Source organism: Microtus pennsylvanicus, chromosome 4, assembly GCF_037038515.1.
Source record: "Microtus pennsylvanicus isolate mMicPen1 chromosome 4, mMicPen1.hap1, whole genome shotgun sequence".
Taxonomy (NCBI): Eukaryota; Metazoa; Chordata; class Mammalia; order Rodentia; family Cricetidae; genus Microtus; species Microtus pennsylvanicus.
This window is the reverse complement of record NC_134582.1, coordinates 49,619,529-49,635,139: the sequence shown is the minus strand read 5'-3', so window position 1 is coordinate 49,635,139 and position 15,611 is coordinate 49,619,529. Positions and strand designations below refer to the sequence as shown.

Genomic DNA, 15,611 nt, shown 5'->3' with positions numbered 1-15,611 from the left:
TTTAAAGAGACAGAGTACAGACATTCATAGATTAAAGGAGTAAAGATAATAAAATAAATATTAAAAAGTAATAGAGTAAGAAAAGCCATGTAAAGATGGAATATACAAAGAGAGTCTGGATTATGTACATTATTGTGTTTTCTTTGAATTTTTTTTATTTATTTATTATGTATACAACATTCTGCCTCAATGTATGCCCGCACGCCAGATCTCAGTACAGATGGTTGTGAGCCACCATGTGGTTGCTGGGAATTGAACTCAGGACCTCTGGAAGAGCAGCTAGTGCTCTTAACCTCTGAGCCATCTCTCCAGCCCTTCTTTGAATTTTTTGACTGTGATGGAGCTAAGTACAGAGAGATATTTCATTATATGGGCTGCTAAGCTAAACCAACATATATGTCTTAAAGGTTTCTTGACTTCAAAATTTGTGTCTAAGGAAATGTTGCTTTGTGAAGATTCTTTTGTTTCCACAGAGGATGAGAACCTGTGGAATCCTTCCAGACTTATGTGGTTTGATGGGACAAAACCCCCTGAAAGGTCCCCATAAACACCCCCAAAAATTGTTTCACCACCAAAAAGCAGGAAGCAGTTTGGAGAAAACTACGCTCATATTCCCAAATATTGTTTATAAATGTTTCTTTACATTTAAAGGGGGATATGCTATAGAGATTTGCATTGGTATGGATCTTGATTTATTGATACAAATTTAATGTCAATTTTGTTATACTGTGTATATGTATTTCTGATCTTGATTAAGGCATTGTGTTTGTCCAGCTCATATAAACATGTAATGTATAATTAGGAAATATAGATTAATTGACAATCATCTATAATAGTCAAGCTTGTAGTCATGTTAGTTAGATTTTCTAGATGGACAGAGATGAATTTCAGATAGATAGGCATTCTTTAAACCTTTCAAAGCTGATAAAATGTGGCATTTAAATGTTTTAATAACTTAGAACTTTTCATGACAATGAGACACATCTGCTCCTGGCAGCACCAATTACTTCAAGAGGAAGATGAGCATTGGAGAGTTTCCTTATGGAGTTGGTTAGACATTTGGGCAAGAAACTGCTCTTGCCTGGACTGCTTGATGAACTGAACATGCAGGACCCATAGAATGACTGCTGAACTTGCTTAAAGATGAGATGATCCTTTGGGATTCATGCTTCATGAAAGAGTCTGCCAGACATTCAGCAGGACACAGAAAAAAAGCAACTGATGGACTTTGTTATTATAAGGCAGAACAGATCTTCAAATTTCCTGCTTCATGGAAAAGTCTGCCAGATACTATGAGCCTATAGGCTGAAGACTGGATGCCCCAAGGATACAGAACTTTGGGTGACTGTACGGGCAGCAAGATGTCTCTGTCAATTCTAGAGTTTTGGAAGTTGCTTACAATGCACTTCCTGTTTTCTTGGTTAATATTATATCCTTCTGGAGTCTTTGATGGAGTTGAAAAATTTATAGTTATAGTTTTCCTTAGTTAAGATAAAAGATAAAGTAGATATAAATATTGTAACTGTAATTATTACTTGATACCTGTTTTGTTATATGTAATTTTACTATGTTAAAGTTAAAACCTTCCCTTTTATTTAAACAGAAAGGGGGAGGTGATGTAGGACTCCTCTCTGAATGCTGTGAATGCCATTGATTAATAAATAAATTGCTTTTGACCTATAGCAAGGCAGAACTTAGTTAGGTGGGGAAAAATGCTGCTATGAACATAGTTGAGCACCTGTTCTTGTAGCATGATTGAGTATCCTTTGGATATATACCCAAAAGTCGTATTACTGGGTTTTTTGGAAGGTTGTTTCCTAATTTTCTGAGAAATCGCCACTCTGACATCCAAAGGGGTTGAACCAGTTTGCACTCCCACCAGCAATACAGGAGTGTTCCCTTTACCCCACGACCTCTCCAGCATAAGCTGTCATCAGTGCTTTTGACATTGACCATTCTTACAGGTGTAAGATGGAATCTGAGTTGTTTTGATTTGCATTTCTCTGGTGGCTAAGAAAGTTGAGCATTTCCTTAAGTGTCTTTCAGCCATTTTAGATTCCTCTGTTGAGAGTTCTTTGTTTAGGTCTGTACCCCATTTTTATTGGATTATTTGTTCTTTTGATGATCAATGTTTTGAGTTCTTTGTATATTTTAGAGATCAGTCTTCTGTCCAATGTGGGGTTGGTGAAGATCTTTTCCGATTCTGTAGGCTGTCATTTTGTCTTGTTGGCCATGTCCTTTGCTTTACAGAAGTTTCTCAGTTTGAGGAGGTCCTATTTATTAATTGTTTCTCTTAGTGGCTGTGCTGCTGGGGTTATATTTAGGAAGTGGTCCCCTGTGCCAATGTGTTCAAATGTACTCCCACTTTGTTTTCAATGAGGTTCAGTGTGGCTGGCTTTATGTTGAGGTCTTTGATCCATTTGGTCTTGAGTTTTGTGCATAGTGATAGATATGGGTCTGTTTTCATTTTTTTACATGTTGACATCCAATTATGCCAGCACCATTTGTTAAATATGCTTTCTTTTCTCCATTTGGTATTTTTTGCTTCTTTGTCAAAAATCGGGTGTTCAAAGCTGTGGGGACTAATATCTGGGTCTTCTATTCAGTTCCATTGGTCCTCCTGTCTGTTTTTATGCCAGTACCAGGCTGCTTTCAGTAATGCAGATTTGTAGTAGAGTTTGAACCCGGGGATTGAGATGCCTCTTATTTTACAGGATTGTTTTGACTATCCTGTTTTTTTTATTTTTTCCATATGAAGTTGAGTATTGTTCTTTTGAGGTTTGTGAAGAAATTTGCTCTGATTTTGATGGGCATTGCATTGAATTTGTAGATTGCTTTTGATAAGATTGCCATTTTTACTATGTTAATCTACCTACCCAACAGCATGGAAGATCTTTCCATTTTCTGGTGTCTTCTTCAATTTCTTTCTTCAAATATTTATAGTTCTTGTCATACAGGTCTTCCACTTGTTTGGTTAGAGTTATTCCAAGATATTTTATGTTATATGTGGCTATTGTGAAGGGTGATGTTTCTCTGATTTCTTTCTCAGATCATTTATCATCTATGTAAAGGAGGGCTACTGATTTTTTTAATTAATCCTGCTACATTACTGAAGGTGTTTATGGGTTGTAGAAGTTCCTTGGTAGAATTTTTGGGGTTATTTATGAAACTACCATATCATCAGCAAATAGTGAGAATTTGATTGCCTTCTTTTCCAATTTGTGTCCCTTGATCTTATTATTCTAGCTAGAGTCTCAAGTAGCATATTGAATAGATATGGAGAGAGTGGACAACCTTGTCTTGTTCCTGATTTCAATGGGATTGTTTTGAATTTCTCTCCATTTATTTTGATATTGGCATCTGGCTTGCTGCATATTGCCTTTATTATGTTTAAGTATGTTCCTGTATCCCTGCTCTCTCCAAGACCTTTATCATGGAGGAATGTTATATTTTATTAAAGACTTTTTTAGCATCTAATGAGATGATCATGTATTTTTTTTCTTCAGTTTGTTGACATTGACAAAGTTTTGTATGTTGAACCATCCCTGCATCTCTGGGATGAAGCCAACTTGGTCATGGTGGATGATTTTTCTGATGTGCTCTTGGATTCAATTTGCCAGTATTTTATTGAGTATTTTTGCATCAATGTTCATGAGTGAGATTGATCTGTAATTCTCCTTCTTAGTAATATCTTTCTGTGGTCTGGGTATCAGGGTAATTGTAGCCTGGTAAAAAAGAGTTTGGCACTATTCCTTCTGTTTCTATTGTGTGGAACAATTTGAGGAGTATTGATATTAGTTCTTCTCTGAAAATCTTGTAGAATTCTGCACTGAAACCATCTGACCCTTAGCTTTTTTTGGTTGGAAGATTTTGATGACTGTTTCTATTTCTTTAGCAGGTATAGATCTGTTTACTTTGCTTATCTGGTCTTGATAGCCCCTCCTGTTTGGGCCCACTGGGTTTAACTATGTTTGCTCTCATGAACATGAGTGGGAAGTTACTTACTAGAACATGGGCAACTTATCAGTGGCTATACCATTAACAAAATGCCACCCCTACCCCTAGCACCATAAATTACCCATAGTCCTTCAGTGAGGAGTATGGCTCCATGACCCCCCCCCCACACACACACCTCACCCATGACACAATATTGATGGGATGGATCTTGCAGGCCTTGTGAAGGCAGCTACAGCTGTAGTGAGTTGATGAGTGCTACGGGCCAGTCACACCCAGATTTCTGCAGCTGTGCTTCCCAACCCTTGAGTCTCACCTTCTTTCTCCTTTCTCTTCCACAATGTTGCCTGTGCCTTTGAGGCTATGATATAGAAGTACTATCTAGAGCCCTTTTCACAATCATTTACTCTCTGAACTTTAAGCAGTTGTGAGTTTCTGCATTAACCACCACCCGCTGCAGAAGAAGCCTCTCTGGTGAAGGCTGAGGTCTGCACTGACTGATGAGTTGAAGCCTACATACTGGGGAGGCAGTTTGACCACATAGTCAAGTAGCCTAACAACAGCAGGAGGTTCTCTGCCAGGCCTTGTGACTTTGGAGCAGGCTCATAGGTCCAGGTGTGTGTTCCTCCTGTCGAATGAGCATCAAGGGAAGCCCATAGGGAATGGAGAAGTGGTTGGGGTTTTTTGTTTGTTTACTTTTTAGAATTATTTTACCCTTTTATCAAAAGTAGTGATTGGAACATGAACACAATTATGATTTAGTAAAGTACAAATTAAGAACACGTTTTTGTCAAGTTTTAGATAGTGTCTCATGATTTCATCTTGATAAACCGAAGTTGACAAGTAGAAAGAAGCCAAGTACAAATTACTACCAAAGAAGCTTGAGAAGTCCTTGAGTCATTTGTAAAGAACAACAAATATGGATCATATTAAAAGGAAAAAAAGGCTATAGTGATGACCAATCACACTATTTCTTTTGTTCTGCTTACACCAGCTATCAACTGTCTAGGTTAATAGACAATGTTTCCCCCTCTCTCAACCACAAAGAAAACTGAGCAATGAGGCAATTTCCTGAGTGATTATCACAATTCAATGTTCTACTTTTCTACAGAGCTCTCTGTTAATTACTCTTTTTTTTTGTCTTAGTCCAGAGTTTTGATTTGTTTTGTTTTCTTCACCATTTTTTTAAATTCATTTTACAAACCAACCAGTTTCCTCTCCATGCCTGAACTGGCCTTTCCCTGTAATCAGATTGGTGACTTCCCTACTTGTCATCAGAGAGCCTTCATCCAGTACCTGATGGAAACAGATGCAGAGGTCCACAGCCAAGCACTGGGCCGAGCCCCAGGAGTCCAGCTGAGGGGAGGGTGGAGAGATTGTATGAGCAACGGGTAGGGTCATGATCATAATGGGAAAACTGGTAGAGACAGCTGACCTGAGCTTGTGGAGATCACAGACTCTGGAGGAAGAACTAGGGAGCCAGCAATGAACTGACCTAGGCCCTCTGCATCTGGGTGACAGTTGGTCTGTTGTGGGATCCCTAGCAGTGGGCCAGGACCTGTTCCTGATACATGAGCCAGCTCTCTGGAACACATTCCCTAGGGTGGGATATCTTATTCAGCCTTGATTGATGTAGCAGGGAGGAGCTTGCTTCAGCCTCAGTATGATACACATGTTTTGTTGATTCCCATTGGAGGCCTTACTCCATCTGAGTGGAGACAGAGGAGGAGTAGATGTGGGTGGGGGGCTGAGGAGAGAAATGGTTGTTTTATCGAAAGTGCAGGAATGGACATTAAAGAGAAAAGGGAAAACAGGGAATTAATCTCTAAAAACGGACAATGAAATGGAGCTCTATTGATCTTCTTGTGAGACTCCTAACAGTGGGACCAGGGGCTGTCTCTGACTCTTTTACTAGCTTTTGGAATCCTACTCTTCATACTGGGTCACTTAGCCCAGCCTTAATACATTGGGAGGTATTTTGTTTTACTGCAACTTGTTATACCAAGTTTTGTTGATATCCATAGGAGATCTGTCCTTTCCTGAACAAGGGAGAGAGAGAGAGAGAGAGAGAGAGAGAGAGAGAGAGAGAGAGAGAGAGAGAGAGAGAGAGAGAGAGAAATGAAGTAGGGCCTGGGGAAATAAAAAAAAGAAATGGAGATAAATAATTTCCTTGATAGATACTCAAAAATATCATGCAAGTACATAGGAAGACTATGAGAACAATGTAGTCTACAAATTAAATGGGCATTGCAATAAAGAGATAGAAAATACTAAGCACACAGGGTTGTTCTGTTTTACTTTCCATTTTTGTGTTGGAGACCAAACCCAAGATCTGGTACTTGCTAGGCAAGGACTCTACACTGACCTAAATTCCAAGCACCTTTTCACAAATGGGTAAAAGAACACTGTTGGTAGGAATAAGTTAATACAGGGTGATAGTCCTTCAAAAAGATTATCTACCATGCTCATGAGCATCTGATCCAGTAGTCTCAGTACTGGATCTATATCCAAAGGAAGCAAAAGGAGTCCATCAGAGAACACCACCATATTAATTATAGCACTATTTTCAGAAACAGCCTATGAAATGAATAACCAGCTGTGCCCGGTGCTTGCTCTTTGCCATACTTGCTGGGAATTACCAAAGAAACACAACCACTGGATGTCTTCAGTAGTCAGACAATAAAGACAAGGCCCATGTTCACGGAAAGAAATCATAAGATCCTGGGCATGTCTGTAGGCGATAGGCTGTCTGTAATTCATATTCCTTATAGAAATCTTCAGGCTAGTAATAAGAGATATTCTTACAGAACACACATGTTCTCCAAATAAAAGTCACACCATTATTTTGAAGTATGGTATTAAAAGTTTAGTTGTATTAAAAATCCACTCCTATTAATGTATTACATTATCAATCAAAGTAAAAGGTTTAATTAAATTAATTTAAGTTTTAGCTTAAAATTTATTCACACAAATGTAAATATTCTTTACATTATCATGCTGTTATAAAAATCATGGTAATCTCATGTCTTTATAATACTGTGCTCTTATTAAGATTATGGAAGTCTTACATAGACAGACATCTCATTGAGTGTGGGGTAGCACAAATAATAAAAACCCAGAGACAGATATTGGGGTTCAAGCTGAAGATCAGAAAAGCAAAACAGGTAAGTCACTAGAAAAGTCTTAGCTCTATCAAGGCTGGGCGACTGCAGACAGAGCTGGGCCTCTGTCTCCTCCCATATTCCCCTTTGGTGCTGGGATTAAAGTGTGTGACTCCCTAATGCTGAGATTAAAGGTGTGAGTCACAACCACCTGGATCTGTGTATTCCAGGGTGGCTTTGAACTCACAGCGATCCACCTGCCTCTCTTTCCCAAATCCTGGGATTAAAGGTGTGTGACACCATTCCCTGGCCTATAGTGTCTTAATTTTACTTTCTGATCTTCAGACAAACTTTATTTATTAAAACATAAAATGTCACTATAGTGTGGAATATATAGGTAGGAAAATATAGGTAGGAAATGCTAGACGCTTCCTTCTGTTGTGTTCCAAAAAGTCCTTGACAGGTGAGCATATGTGAACTCAGCAACCATACCAGTTCTACAAACTCCAGAGTCCCTAGAGCCAGCGTCTTAGGCCAGTCTCAAAGTCCACCTGCCAACTTGCCACAGGGTCAGGGCAGAAGCTTGAGGCACCGTGTTCTTGGGTGCATGGCAGTGCAGTCCTGAGACTGTCTCCAAAGTTCCAGTTTCTTCTGTTATCCCAGAAGGTGTTATCTTTGCGCTATCTGGGATTGACAGCCAGGGTTGATTCTTCAACATATTAGAGCCACCTCGGGGTTGGTCCTTTGATGTGTCAGAGCTTGCCTTAGAAGCTTGGCTTCGATTGGAGACGTTTGTGGCTGGCTCCTTTACACATTTGCAAACATGACATTTTTCCAAGTCACACAAAATGTTTTTACACAAAATGAGCTCACTAACGTTCCTAACACAATGACTCTATAGCACTATGATTATTGACCTAGTATTATCAATTAGGAAACTAAAGCACAAAGAAATAAAATAATTTGTCCACCTTAATATTAGCATGTACGTGAGAAAGCCGACATTCCATTCCAGTTTGGTGTCGGGCCCATGATACAACTTTGCCTCTCACCTCACCTTAAAAGCAGGAGCCAAGCCAGACATGCTGGTGCCTGCCTATAATTACAACCGGTAAGCTGAGACAGGAATATTGCCATAGCAACATAGAGAGACCCTGTCTCACAAAGCTTAAACCAAAACAAAGTGAATGACGTGAATAAAGATATTTTCAGATCTAAAACAGGATTTTCAAGGACTATTCTGGTGAGCTGAGTGAATTGGCCAGCGGTCACTTATGTGTGACATACATGGAACTTGGTAGAAAAGGCCCTTGTCACAAACCTCAGTGAAGGGTATAACCGAGAAATAATATCTCATTGAGAATTTGCTCTGCAAATTGCCAATTCTGCTAATTTTAGTAGACTTCAGTTTACTAAATAAGGTTTGAGATTTGGACAGGTTACAAGAAACAAATTAAGAAAGAAACTACAGGCTACCATCTATTATCTCCCCACTCGCTTTTCCATAGTTAGTCTCAGCATTCCCTATGAGTAAATATTGGAAAAATAGCTTAACATTGTAGGCTTGAGGGGATGTCAAGGAATTAATCTCCCTGGAAAGCCATTGGCACCGAAGCTCAGCCTCCATCAGTGACAACAGTCCTCACTTGGCCTTGTCCATCCTGGTAAATGCATAATTGGCTCACAGTGTGACTTCCTTGAAAGCACAGCACTTTCCTTGAAAATGAGCCCTGAACAGAGTCCAGGGAGGGAATGGCATGGGCACATATGTCCTGGCCTCCCACTGGTACCCATCCTGGGAAGAGTGGCTGGCCCCCGACTCCAGCTCTTTGCAAACTTCATAGAAGCACCTGCTGTCCTCTTTTGAAGGTAGGAGAGGACCTGGTGGGCTCATCTGTTTACCTCAGAACCCCTCCAACGAGGAGTCTCCTCACCTGCCTCGTGCTCCTTCTGACATCCGTGCAGTGGTTTTGTCTGTGGCCTCGCTAGACCCCACAGGGGCTCCTTTTTCAGCTGCCTGTAATGATTTCCACCTGAGGATGATGTAGGACTAGGAAACGGGAACTGGAGCGGATTCCAGCCTTTAAGGATTCTCTGGTTTCTCTCCAGACCCTATCAACTTTTGTCATTTATTAAATTTCAGGGATTTTTCTCAAGAATCATATCTAGAAACAAACTTATGCTTAAAGTTAAAACCATTTGGCAAAGATATTGTTATTTCTCAAGAATTTAATTTTTTAAGGCCAGGCGGTGGTGGTACACGCCTTTAATCCCAGCACTTGAGAGGTAGAAGCAGGTAGATCTCTGTGGGTTTGAGGCCAGCCTGGTCTACAGGAGCTAGCTCCAGGACAGGCTCCAAGGCTACAGAGAAACCCTGTCTCAAAAAAAAAAAAGAATTTAATTTTTAATGATCATTACACTCATGGTGTTGTTTTCAAAATTGTGTGTAATAGTCTTCCATTCTCTCTCTCTCTCTCTCTCTCTCTCTCTCTCTCTCTCTCTCTCTCTCTCTCTCTCTCTCTCTCATTTCTTAGTGGCAACACTTAAGGAAAGTTAGTTTTCAAGTTTCTTTGGATGTTTTCTTCCCTAAGGGACCTGTAAAAAATGAGAGTGTTATATTAACAAATATCTTTTTTTTTGTCTGAAGAGAGAAGAATTTTCTCTTTGGCAAAGGATGTTGGCATAGTTGAGTAGGTCGTGGCAAGGGTCCATGTCTCCTAGCAATGAAACTTGGATAACAGTGTGGTGCCATGTAGTGTGAAAACACATTTTTGATTGAATCATGGCGTGGACACTCCCAGTGAGCCTTAGGGCATAACTTTAATAACTTACATACTTTGATTTTGTACTAATGTCTGCTCAAAAGAACTTGATTTTCTCCATACTTAATCACGACTAGAGCTTTCTACTCAAACCTGGATGGAGAAATTTCTTCCTTTAACTATTGATACATGAAAATTATGAAACCTTTTTAATGAAACCACTTGAGAAACCATCCTTTATTTTCTGAGTTATTTTTAAAGTCAGTGATGACATTTTAAAATTCCTAAGCCAAAGGTCATATATTATACAGACAGGAAAGAATGAAAAAAATGATATTAGGAATTTCCTCTGAGTCAGTAAACTTAAAACATTATAAGCAGCAAAAAGGCTCAGTAGAAGAAAATTAAAGAGACAGCATGTTTGGGAAGTTGATTTCAGTCTTCGGTGAAAACAAGACTGTAGCAATTTCATCTGACACACGAACTCCTAAAGCAATGCAAATTCCTTTAAATCAACGTTAATACAAACGTGTTTGTAAGATTGGCTTATCTGCTCTCCTAACGTATGTTATACTCATTTATTAATCCTTTCAACCAACACTCTGTATTAGACATTTTAACTCCACAGATGGCAAAGTCGAGAGCTATAACTTTCACAGTTCTCTGAGTATGTGATACTAACTACATAATAAATATTTTATTGCATATTGATTAATTAACCTATTCTCACATTTTATAAATCAAGTGCATATCTGAAAAGTGTCTGATGTGGAGCTGAAATAAATAAATGGCAAAGGAAATGCAGTCTTCTCCTGAAGATTCTAGGGGTGAAGTGATTGCCAGCATCACCACAGTTAGCTTAGCAAGGTTAATCCTGGATTTGCCTCCTCATTCATGGAAGTCCAGCATGTGACTCAGGGTCCTTCTGTCGCCTGGATTCTCTTCAGAAACTGTGCTCATTCTAGTGTACCCATGAGTGACCCAGTCAAGTATCTCCATATCTGTTTTCGCTTATTCTTGTTACCGTTATTCCATATCAGCTGATTATTTTGATAGTCAGGTACTAAAGTCTTCCGATTTTCTCCTGATGACTTCAGAGCATTCCAGTGCTGTCAAGCACACTTCCAGGGAGGGCATCTTGTTTTGGTGTCCTAACTCCATGTTTTCCCACCATCCCTCTCTTCTCTGCAACCTTTTCCTGTTTGCCATACACAGCTTGGATTCTCTGCATCCTCGGTTGGTCAGCGCGTTCACGTTTCCTAGCCCCTGATTTCCTCCGTCCACTTCTCTCAAAAATCCAAATCTTGACCAATGCAAAGCTCTGTCAGCATCAAAGGTTCAGGGTATTGGGAGCAAAAATCAGGAAGATTTATCTCGTATTACAGATTGCTAAAAGGCAGGAGATAATCTGCTTTTGATCTAAACTTGAAATCTCGGGATTTTGTTTCTCAAACTCTACGGCATCAAAGACAACAGTAATGTTTGCAACATTTCGTCTACTTGAGGTAATATTCTCCATTCTTCTAAAAACATTATTTTTTGAACGGGAGATGGCATCTTTTTACAGATGTCAGCGCGTGTGCAGTGCGTGGTCCCAGGTGGGGACCTGGGCCAAGCTTAAGAAGTGCTCATTCATTGCCTATTCATTCTGAGAGAGAACAGAAATATTTTCAAAGCCAACTTAAACAAAGTCCTTCTAGAGAAACATTTTAGCTGAAACCTGAGAAGACCACTCAAGAAAGGAAGAAAAAAGGAAAAGGGGAAACGGGAAAAAAAGCCAACTGCAGTTGCTTCAGAGTTGTATAAACATGAATGCCCACGATGCTCTTCCTCCCCACTGTGACCCACCCACTCTGAAGATGACCTTAGCCTCCACTTTAAAGAGAAACCGTGAGTCATGAGGTAGAAACGCCTACTAATTCTGGACACCACACCTGCAGAGCTTTCCACATCCACACCTCTGCCTTGCTCTCTCTTTGAACAGAATGAAGAGGAGCAGCCCCTCGGGGACTCACTTCCTCAGTGCCCTGGGCACAGCCCTCCTCAGGTATGACCAGATCTTCTGGTTATTTCTTTTCCTCTTGCCTCAGCGCTGCTCTCAGTCCTAACTTTTCCTGACACTATAAAATCACTCACAAGTCTCACAAATTTAACCAATGAAGAGAAAAACTGTGTTTCCTGTATCTTGAAGTGTTTTCCTCCACTAGGTTCAGGGTTTAGGGTTTCAAATTAAAGTCTTTGATTCGTTTTGGTTTTGTGCCGGATCAGATATGTGGATATGATTTCATTCTTCTATGGGTGGATATCCAGTTTTGTCAGAATGAGTTGTTGAATAGGCTCTTTTCCGGTGTCTGCATTTGACACCTTTGTAAAAAAAAATGGTATAGGCAAGAACTCTCTGGAAAGAATTCAAATAACACAGGAAATATCAATAAGAATTACCAAGGGAAACTACATAAAGTATAAAACTTTCTACATAGCTAAGGAAACTTCTCAGTAAACAGTCTGATCTGGCTACACCACTCTTGGACATACACCCAAAGGACTCTATGTCCTGTCAGAGACATGCTTGCACACGTGCACACAATTATTGTATTCTTCACAAGGCAGGAATTGGCCTAGATATCCATAGGCAGGTGAACAGATAGATAAAATATAGCAAACATACATGATGCAATTTTATTTGTTGTAGAGAAAAATGAAGTAATGGAATTTTCAGGAAAGTGGTTAAAATTGGAAAGTACTACATGAAATAACCCAGCCTCAGACAGATAAATATCACGTGTTCTCTCTTTCCTGCGCCTCATAGCTCAGAGTGTCTATATGCGTGTGTTTAAGTGGTGGTAAAGCGTATGAAACAAGACAGTGACAGGGGACAGGGGTAGGCGACATGGGGAAACACGTGGCACAAAAGTGAGGAGGTTATGGGAGGATGAGCGTGCATTGGGGGAAATCTGCCAGGAAGATGGAAGAGAATATGGGGAGGGGGAAGTCAACAACAAAAATTCACCTGGAGTGTCACAAAGACACCCAACACTGTGGGCGCTAATTTATAGTTTTAATTTGAAAAATATTTCCATATTTTGTTTTCCAGGTCCCAGTTCCAGCTTTCTTCTTCACATTACAGCCAATGGTGTCTCTTCCCTTCTTTGACCCAGGTGCACAAAAATAGACAATTAATAACTATAGACCATCATGCTGTTTGTTCACCACAAAAAAACCTGCTTTAATTTACTTATTTATTGATTCCTTACTTTAAATTCTGTACCATGCCACAAAAGCTAGATCTTCAAATAACCATCCTACACTACCATCCCAAGTTCTTCTTCCTAAAGACCATATCAACAATTCAATGACTTTCATATGTATGTGTTAAATATATATATATATTAAACTAATAATGCAAGTAATTTATACTATCTATAGTATTTACATAGAGGTTGTTTTCAAATTATTGGGTTGTGTTCCAATAAACTCTTGATGAGTTGAAAATACCATAACTTGGAGAATGAGATACTGGAAACATTTTTCAAATTAAAACATTCAATTAGCATCCGCAGTATTGGGTCTTTTTGTGACATTTCAGATGAATTTTTGTAATTCTAAGCGGGGAAAAAAAGCAAATGTTGGCAAGGATTGAAGAAATTGGAAGCTTGTACCCTCCAGTGGAAATGCAGTTTGCTGCATCAGCTGTGAAGTGCCAAACATGACCCTGCATGGGTCTGAGCTAGGTCCTCTGAAATGCATTATGGCTGTGTAGCTTGGTGTTCTTGTGGGACTTCGATCTGCGGAAGTGAGGGAGGACTTTGACTTTTTTGGCTGTACTTGGGGCCCTTTTCCTCCTAAAGGGTTGCCTCATCCAGCTTTGTGCCTACTCTTACTTCATCTTGCTATACCTTGTTCAGTTGATATCCCCGGGGAGGAGGCTGTTCTTTTCTGAAGGGAAACAGAATGGGGTGGATATGGGAGAGAATCAAGGTGGAGGAACTGACAGGAGGGGAGGTAAGGGAAACTGAAGTTGGGATCTAATGTATGAGCAGAGACTAAAGAAAGGTAAAAAGAAAAACAGTTTGTAAATTCCTCAGAAAATTAAAAATAAAATTACCATATTATTTAGCAATTTCAATTCTTGGTGTATGTTCTAAATGCAGGTTCTCAAACAAATATGTTCATTCCAGTTTCGAGATATCTTTTTTCACAATGGCAAAAGGGTGGAGGAAACCCAAATGTTTGCTGATGGATGAATGAGTAAAGAAAACATGATATGTCCACACAAATAGAATATTGTTTATCTTTCAAAGGAAGGAGGCAATGCTACTACATTAATGGACCTTTACAATGTTATTATAAGTGAAATAAAAAACATAAAATTATAGACACAACTCAGTTCTATTTGAGGAGTGACTAGCATACTTAAATTCTTAGATTTGGAAAATGTTCTATGATTTCTAGGGATTTGGTGAGAAGCGGTTAATGGGAGCTACTGTTTAATGGGCACAGGGCTTCATCTGTGCATGGAGAATTCTAGAAACAGACAGTCGTTATGATTACAGAGCAGCATTTATATGTCTAACACCAGTGAACTGTACCCTTAATGATTTAAATGGAAAATGGTGATGTGTATTTTACCACAACTAAAAAATTTTAAAATGAAGAATCCCAATACTACTCTGTGTCATTAGTGGGGCTTTCCTGATTCACAGAGATGCTTGGAATTAATTCTGCTGGTTTCAATTCTATCACCCTTAGGACTTGCTTGACTTCCGGTGTGACCCATGTGTTAATATGCTAATTACACTCCTATAACAAGCTCCTGTCTCTCAAATACAATTTCGGAAAGGTATTCTGCATGAGGAACCTCTTTGCTTTGCTTTGCCCATCAACGTGCCTCTAAGCATTCTCTTTCAGGTTATTGGTTTTAGTTATATATCGATGTCCTCTGCTTTCATATGTATCACTATAGAGTTTATTACAACAGACAATAGCCCAGTGTTGTAAGCAATGACTTCATTGCTGAAAACTTTTGGGGACAGTAGCCATGAGATTAAGCCACGCCCTCTCTCGGAGAACCTGCATGCCTTTGCGTTAGCAACAACTAAGGGCAGGTTTCACTGCCCAGTAGTTTACACATCTCACACCATTACAATGTTAAACTACCTTTTTTGATTGAATAAATAAAGGGAGGGAACCTACCTGATTAGATGACAAAGCTGGACTTTAAAAATGAGCATTCGTGTGTGTGATCATAAACATGTCCTGCCATATGTGTGCAGATTAGAAGACAACTTGAGGAAGCTATTTCTCTTTTTTTTCACCATGTGGGTTCTCCTCAGAACACGTCATCAGTCTTGGCAGCAATTGCCTTTCTCTATAATTTAGTTTTTAGGTAACTTCTATGCATCTCTGTCACCCGAGCTTTTAGCGAAATTCTGAATTAGAAATTCAAAAGTCATTTTCCCCTGATAATCCTGCAGCAGTCTCATGGATTACCGGCTAGCTCAGTCGGTAGAGCATGAGACTCCTAATCTCAGGGTCGTGGGTTCGAGCCCCACGTTGGGCGCCAAAATGAAGGCGTAAGTTACAAACAATGCCACACCAATTTGGGATTATGATTAATAGGGTGATATTTATTTAAAGGGAAAAAAACTTACAGATCACAGTCCCAGGCAACAGCCCTCTACGCAACGCAACCAGGAGTCTAGTTGCCGGCGGAGCAGGAAGTGAAGAGAGAGAGGAGAGGGAAGTGGCTGCTTTTTTAAAGGGAGAGAGAGACCACGCCCCAATGGGCTGGTAT

The 15,611-nt window shown here is 39.7% G+C and overlaps 1 non-coding gene across 1 annotated transcript; it reads left to right on the top strand.

The window, feature by feature from the left end:
- The first annotated feature begins 15,304 nt into the window (after window positions 1-15,304).
- Window positions 15,305-15,381, top strand: Trnar-ccu (transfer RNA arginine (anticodon CCU)). Its single transcript has one exon. It is a non-coding gene; the product is annotated as a tRNA-Arg (tRNA).
- Window positions 15,382-15,611: the final 230 nt, after the last annotated feature.